Genomic DNA, 7,246 nt, shown 5'->3' with positions numbered 1-7,246 from the left:
TGAGAGCTTATAATGGTTCTGGGTTTAGTTTCAGCTGAAAAGCAACAAGAGTAGATCCTTAATTTCAACTTTTACTTTTCAGGTTCTAGTTGATTATCCTTTCTAGGTGAGCACCTATAACTACTCAAGCATGGTAAGATCTTTATCTCAACCATCAGTATTACTCATCTTATAGTTGCTCTTGTTACTCTGTGTGATAAAGGGATCAAGCAGTCTCAATCTTCGTGAGAAGCGGACGATTCGAATCGAATTTAACCTTGCAAGGTAAACCTAACTCACACGCTTCGAATGCCACAGGGTCATTCCGAAGCAACCGTTTGCCTTTCATTCCGACTCGTGGACAGGTCCACCACAAGCGACTGCAGGAACATACGCACACCTAATGTGTGCAGGACATACGTCTGTAGCGCGACTACAAAACCCGTATTCCTGGTTGCCCTTGCAACACGTATTTCCTCAGTCGAACGTAAGTAACCAGAAGAAGCAAATCGAGTGGTGGGAGGTATGTCCACTCCTCGGGCCGATTGGCTACTAGGCTTACCGCTTACCCATAACTCACGGCATGTGGTTAGTACTTTCAAACGCTTAACCCCGATCGGCACACACCGCGACCTTATCAAAATTCATCAACACAGACGGGGTATCACCTCAACCATAATACCGCACAAAACTCCCGTCCGGCATCCTTATAGTGAGAACAGAAATGTAAACATTACAACTCCTATATCATGCGAGTGACAGGAAATCACCCGACTTCTACCGGCCCTATTAGCATAGCAGCTAGTCGGACTCAAGTACTAGTATCCATCACATTGGTTCCTAGGAGAATGCAACTAGGGTTTCAAGCAATTCCTAAGAACTTAATGCATAGAATACGTAAATAGATATAGATTGCAGTATAATTAAAATAGTGGGTTATGTCCGGGGCTTGCCTTTACTGGTGGGGCTGAGGTTAGTCAAGTTAATAACGTCCGAACTTTGGTTCGGGCCTTCCGAAAATTCCCTGATGAAGTTCTTGAGGTCTTCAGAACAACCTTCTTCTGGTTCCGGGATCTGTAGGAATTTTCACGGCTCGATCCACGATCAGCTTGTAGACACCGTCGGCAAAAGCAGTCGGATCTATATGATATGCAAGAATATAAAATTAAAGAATGTATAGTCTTCTTATTTTATTTTACGATAAACTGCAATCCAGAAGGTTAACACTCGAGAACTCACGATACAAGAGGGAAACCTAAGTCTTGAATCCTAAACATTCAACTCATGACTAACCTGACTATAGCATTGATTTAATTGAAAGCAAGAATTAAGATACTCAATTTATTCAAATTTGAATGTGGAGCTTGGACAATTAAGGTTATAAAGTTTTGAAAATTTAAACACAGATCAATCGCATACTTAACTAATTCTAACTAAAAGATCTAATTAGATAAGCTTTACCGAATAGACTAGATTTAGCTAATTATAAAATAAATTGAATTGATCAACTTAAAAGAATTTAGATTACAAAATAAACTTAGGTTTGAAAATTCCATATCAATTCATGCTTAATCCATAGGGATTGCATATCAAAAATCAAGATCAACACAGTTACCATGCAGGAGATATGAATATTACATTTCATTATCTTAGATTTAACAAAGATTCAAAACTATTTGGTTTCATATCAAACTTATTTAATAGAAGTTGTAGAGTTCAAAATCTAGTTTCAAACAAAACTGGTTTTGTAATTTTTGGAATTTCCTACAATTTTCTATTGAATTTACAAATCAGAAATACCATTCACATGAAATAACAAGCATCCCTTTACTTCTATTTTAAATACGGAACAAACCATATACTTTCATAACATGGTTATAAAACAAAAGTGATAGGGTTTAAAATGAGGATTCAAATCCAACTGGTTTCATATTTTTTTGAATTTTCTACGATTTTCTAGGGATTTTACAAGTCAGCAGCATCACTTCACATGAAATAATAAAAACCTTTACACACAGGTCCTCGAACTGTACTGTTTCTATGGGTCTACGCTTCGCAGAAAACCCCCTGAGTTTGCTTAAATTGCTGCACGAGGTCCCTTATCTGCAACAAACAGAGGAGGCGCTGGGTCGATTCCATGGGGGAAAAAAAATGAATCCTGTACAGGGGAACAACGCAGGGAGACGCCTCACCAGTTGGTCGCCGGGGTGGGGTCGAGCAGCACTCCAGGGGTCCGTTTTGGGGATTAGAAAGTGTGCAGGAAGGACTGGAAGGGGCCGTCGGCGTTGGGGGAAAGCGGAGCTCAGAGGCGCGGCTGCCCCGGCCGGGGAGGTACAGGCGCGACGCTGGGCAAGGCCAGGAGGGCGCTACTGCCCTGGTGACGCGCGGTACAGGGCAGCGGCTTGGACCCAGGGGCGATGGTTGGGGCGGCAAGAACAGAGGGGCGACGGCGCACAGTAAGGAGAAAAGAGGAGATAACAGGCGGCGGTTGCAGTGGGAGATGCACGAGAGTGGAAGGAGGACAGGAGCTGCAGTGCACGAGAGGGAGACAGCACAGGTGCTTGCGGGAGGAATTGAGGCGCGGTGGCCTGAGATGGCCTGAACGGCAGTGGGATTTGCTCAGCTTGGCTTGAACAGGATAAGGAAGAAAGGGATAGGAAGTAAGCAACGTGAGGATAAGGCCACAGGGAAAGCGGCAAGGAAAATGGATCAGCTAGAGCTGGGCGACGCGTGGAGAATTTGTAGCAGGTGGTGGCAAGAACGGTCGGCACAGCGGTGGATTGCAGAGCAGGAACAGAGCAGCGCCAGAGGAGGAAGAGAAAGGGAATTTCCCGAGGACTAGTTTGTAATTTTAGAAAATTGCAGGGACCTCTCGGTAAAGACAAATTTAACCACTGTTCTAGAGCTCAAACGAAAATGTGACCAAAATGAAAGTTGTACAACTTTTTAAGTTCTTCAACTTTGTTTTAGGGTTTAAACTCAAAAACTCAAAGTATGCATTTTTATTTTGAAACTTTGGACTAACTTTAAATTTTATATAGATTTGTCCTTGTTACATATTTTACACACAACTTGGGCCTAATTGCAAGTTTTTCGAACTGTCATGATTACTTGCATTCTTATAATTTGGCCCCTAGTAACTTTTGAAAATTACTCTTGTAACTCATGCATTTTGCACAAAAGGACTCCTATTTTTATAAAATTACACATAGGGTCTTATTGCTACAAATACATCCAACCTTATACAAATCAACACATGCATTACATTTCATACATATTATGGTACAATTTGACACCTAGGGTGTCACAGCCCTCCCCCCTAAAAAGAATCTCGTCTCGAGATTCGAAGGTAGAAAGAATCAGACGATTGAGTTTGGGGATTGGCTTTGAAGGAAGTTTGGGAAATTCTGTTGAAGATAGGATTCTGTTTCCCAGGTTGCTTCTTCTTCGGTGTGGTGATCCCATAAGATCTTGTACATCTTAACTGTCTTTCTTCTGGTGGCTCTTTCCTTGGTATCCAAAATTTGAATAGGTTGCTCGGTGTAAGACAGATCAGGCTCAATCTCAATGGCGGTGGTCTCAATGATCTCCGTAGGTACTTTAATACATTTCTTGAGTTGAGAGACATGAAAAACATCGTGAATGGCAGCCAATTGAGGTGGAAGATGGATTTTATAAGCCACTGGGCCACAGACCTTAAGGATCTCAAAGGGTCCAACATACCGAGGTGCTAACTTTCCTTTTATGCCGAAACGCTGGACACCTTTGGTAGGAGATACTCGAAGATAAACAAAATCTCCTTCTTGGAACTGTAAGGGTTTCCTTCTTTTATCTGCATAGCTTTTCTGTCTAGACTGAGCTATTTTGAGATTGGCTTGAATAACCTTGACCTTATCTTCGGCTTCTACAACCAGATCGGGTCCGAAGATTTTGCGTTCACCGGTCTGAGACCAATTCAAAGGAGTTCGACATCTGCGACCGTATAACGCTTCAAATGGAGCCATCTGAAGACTAGATTGGTAGCTGTTATTGTAAGAGAATTCGGCCAAGGCAAGACATTTGTCCCAACTTGTACCATAATGTATAACACAAGCTCGGAGCATGTCTTCCAGTATTTGGTTGACTCGCTCAGTCTGTCCATCAGTTTGGGGATGATATGCAGAGCTTCGAATTAGTTTAGTTCCAAGAGCAGACTGCAATTGTTCCCAGAAGCGTGCAATGAATTGTGCCCCTCGATCAGAAATAATAGTCTTAGGAACACCATGCAACCGAACAATTTGATCTAGATAGACTTCGGCATACTTCTTAGCTGAATAAGTGGTATGTACAGGAAGAAAATGTGCCGTTTTGGTAAGTCTATCTATAATTACCCATATAGAATCATGCTTTTGAGATGTATTGGGAAGACCAACAATGAAATCCATACTAATATCTTCCCATTTCCATGACGGAATGGGTAATGGTTGAAGTGTACCAGATGCCTTGAGATGACTGGCTTTAACTCTCTGGCACGTATCGCATTCGGATACATATTTGGCAATTTCCCTTTTCATTCTGGTCCACCAAAAATTCTGTCGTAGATCTTGATACATTTTGGTACTACCAGGATGAATAGAGAACTTGGATAGATGTGCCTCATCAAGGATTTGCTTGCGAAGCTGACGATCTTTAGGTACAACAATTCGATTGTTAAACCATAAAGTTCCTTGATGATCAGTGTGAAAACACTTATATTTAACTTCTCCCTGAGATAACTTTGATTTGATCATTTTGATACCCTCATTACGTAGTTGAGATTTGATGATTTTATCTCGAAGGGTATTCTCAATGGATAAGTGATTCAGACTACCTTGAGGAATGATTTCTAAATTGAGTTTCCTCATCTGATTGCAGAGAGTGTCACTGATGGTTTTTATAGACAAACAGTGACAACGTGCCTTGCGGCTAAGGGCATCCGCAACCACATTGGCTTTGCCAGGATGGTAATGTACCTCAAGATCGTAGTCTTTAATCAATTCTAACCAACGCCTTTGCCTCATATTTAAATCAGCTTGAGTGAAAATATACTTGAGGCTCTTATGGTCAGTGTAAATGTTACACTTAGCACCCATAAGATGATGTCTCCAGATCTTGAGAGCATGAATAACCGCTGCCAATTCAAGATCATGTGTTGGATAATTTTGCTCATGAGTCCGAAGTGCTCGGGATGCATAAGCAATAACCCGGTTGTTTTGCATAAGGACACAACCAAGGCCAGTTCCAGAAGCGTCACAGTAGACATCAAAAGGCTGGGTACTATCTGGCTGAGCTAGTACTGGAGCAGTCGTCAGAAGTCTTCTCAAAGTGTGGAATGCTTCATCACACTTAGTATCCCAGCAGAACTTAACTTCTTTCTTCAGTAGTTCAGTCATTGGTTTAGCTATCTTGGAGAAGTCTGGAATGAATCGGCGATAGTATCCTGCCAATCCAAGGAAACTCCGAATTTGATGGACTGAAGTTGGAGGTTTCCAGTCCATAACTTCCTGGACTTTAGTGGGATCAACCGATATGCCTTCCCTAGAGATAGTGTGTCCCAAAAATTTCACACTACTTAGCCAGAATTCACATTTTGAGAATTTGGCATAAAGGCGATGATCTCGTAGTCGTTGAAGCACGATACGTAGATGATTCGCATGGTCTTCTTTAGTCTTGGAATATATCAGAATATCGTCGATGAAGACCACGACGAATTTGTCAAGTTCCGGCATAAAGACTGAATTCATAAGATACATGAAATATGCCGGTGCATTGGTAAGCCCAAATGACATAACCAAATATTCATAAAGTCCATATCTGGTTGAGAAGGCCGTTTTTGGAATATCACAAGGCCTAATCTTGATCTGATGATAGCCAGAGCGCAGGTCAATTTTTGAGAAGACCTTAGCTCCAGCTAACTGATCAAACAATATGTCAATGCGGGGAAGAGGGTACTTATTTTTGATGGTAACCGCATTGAGTGGTCGATAATCGACACATAGCCTTAGGCTATTGTCTTTCTTTTTGACGAAGAGAGCGGGACAACCCCAAGGTGACGCACTTGGGCGTATAAAACCTTTATCAAGAAGATCTTGGAGTTGGATTTTCAATTCAGCCAATTCATTTGGAGGCATGCGATACGGCCTCTTTGAAATAGGAGCTGTGCCTGGTTGGAGTTCAATAATGAACTCAATATCTCTGTCAGGTGGCATCCCAGGCAAGTCGTCTGGAAAGACATCGGGATATTCACAGACTACTGGGATATCTTTTACCTTGACGTCTGTGATGGCATAAGTACAAGAGTACAAATACTCTTGCTGAGGCAGATAGAGGGTAGTTGCTCCTTGATGTGGTGAATCAATCTCAATAACCCGGGAAGAGATGTCTAGTAGTACTTTATGTTCTGCCATCCAATTTGTCCCAAGTATAATATCAATTCCCTCTAGGTTTAACAAAATCAAATCAGTTCTGATTTCCTTGCTACCCAATTGAATTGGCACCTTTTTGACCATTTGGCCAGATGAAATTTTTCCTCCAGGGGTAGAGATCACATATGACCCCTTAGTAGGGCAAAGATCAAGTCCTATTCGGATACTGCAGTTGTTACTAATGAAACTATGAGTTGCTCCAGAATCGAATAATGTAACAACTGGTTTGTGGTGTACTGAAAATGTACCCGACATAATAGGAGCTCCATCCGGAAGTTCTGCAAGGGTAGTGAAATTGATGTGTCCATACCGGACTTGCATCATCGGCCTCTTACCCTTGTTCTGATCATTCTGACTGGAATTCTGCCCTTGTTTAGGTCTTCTGAGTTGCGGACAATTTCTAAGGAGATGATCCGCACTTCTGCACTTTAAACAACAATGAGTGTTGCTTTTCCGTCGAGCTTTTTGAACATTCGGCCGTGGGCTAAATTGTTGTGGTTGTTGTAGAAGTACAGGAGGTCGATACTCTTCTTGCTGTTGAGGCGGCCTAAGAACCAGTTTGCCAATCGGAACATTTCGTGGTAGTGCTTCAGGCAATACATTCTGATCGAACTGATACCACGAGGGTTGAACGCTCGTGGATTCAGTGGAAACCCTTCGCTTCTTTTCGGCACGGTGTGCCGTAATGCAATCCTCTTGAGTTAGTGCCATGTTGACCAACTCGCTGAAAGTATTCGCCTTGACAAGATTCAGATGCTTTTTAAGCTTAGTATCCAAACCTCGACGAAAACGATCTTGCTTTTTGACATCACTATCAGCATAAT

At 42.1% G+C, this 7,246-nt stretch overlaps 1 long non-coding RNA gene across 1 annotated transcript; it reads right to left on the bottom strand.

Moving 5' to 3' along the window:
- Positions 1-932: 932 nt before the first annotated feature.
- Positions 933-2,894, bottom strand: LOC112888175. Its single transcript, XR_003227728.1, has 3 exons — positions 2,172-2,894; positions 2,013-2,082; positions 933-1,119 (listed from the first exon to the last, which is right to left on the bottom strand). It is a non-coding gene; the product is annotated as an uncharacterized LOC112888175 (long non-coding RNA).
- Between the last annotated feature and the right edge of the window lie 4,352 nt (positions 2,895-7,246).

This window comes from Panicum hallii, chromosome 3 (genome assembly GCF_002211085.1).
Source record: "Panicum hallii strain FIL2 chromosome 3, PHallii_v3.1, whole genome shotgun sequence".
In the NCBI taxonomy this organism is placed as follows: Eukaryota; Viridiplantae; Streptophyta; class Magnoliopsida; order Poales; family Poaceae; genus Panicum; species Panicum hallii.
Note: the sequence above shows the minus strand (reverse complement) of the source record. Positions and strands in the feature narration are given on the sequence as shown.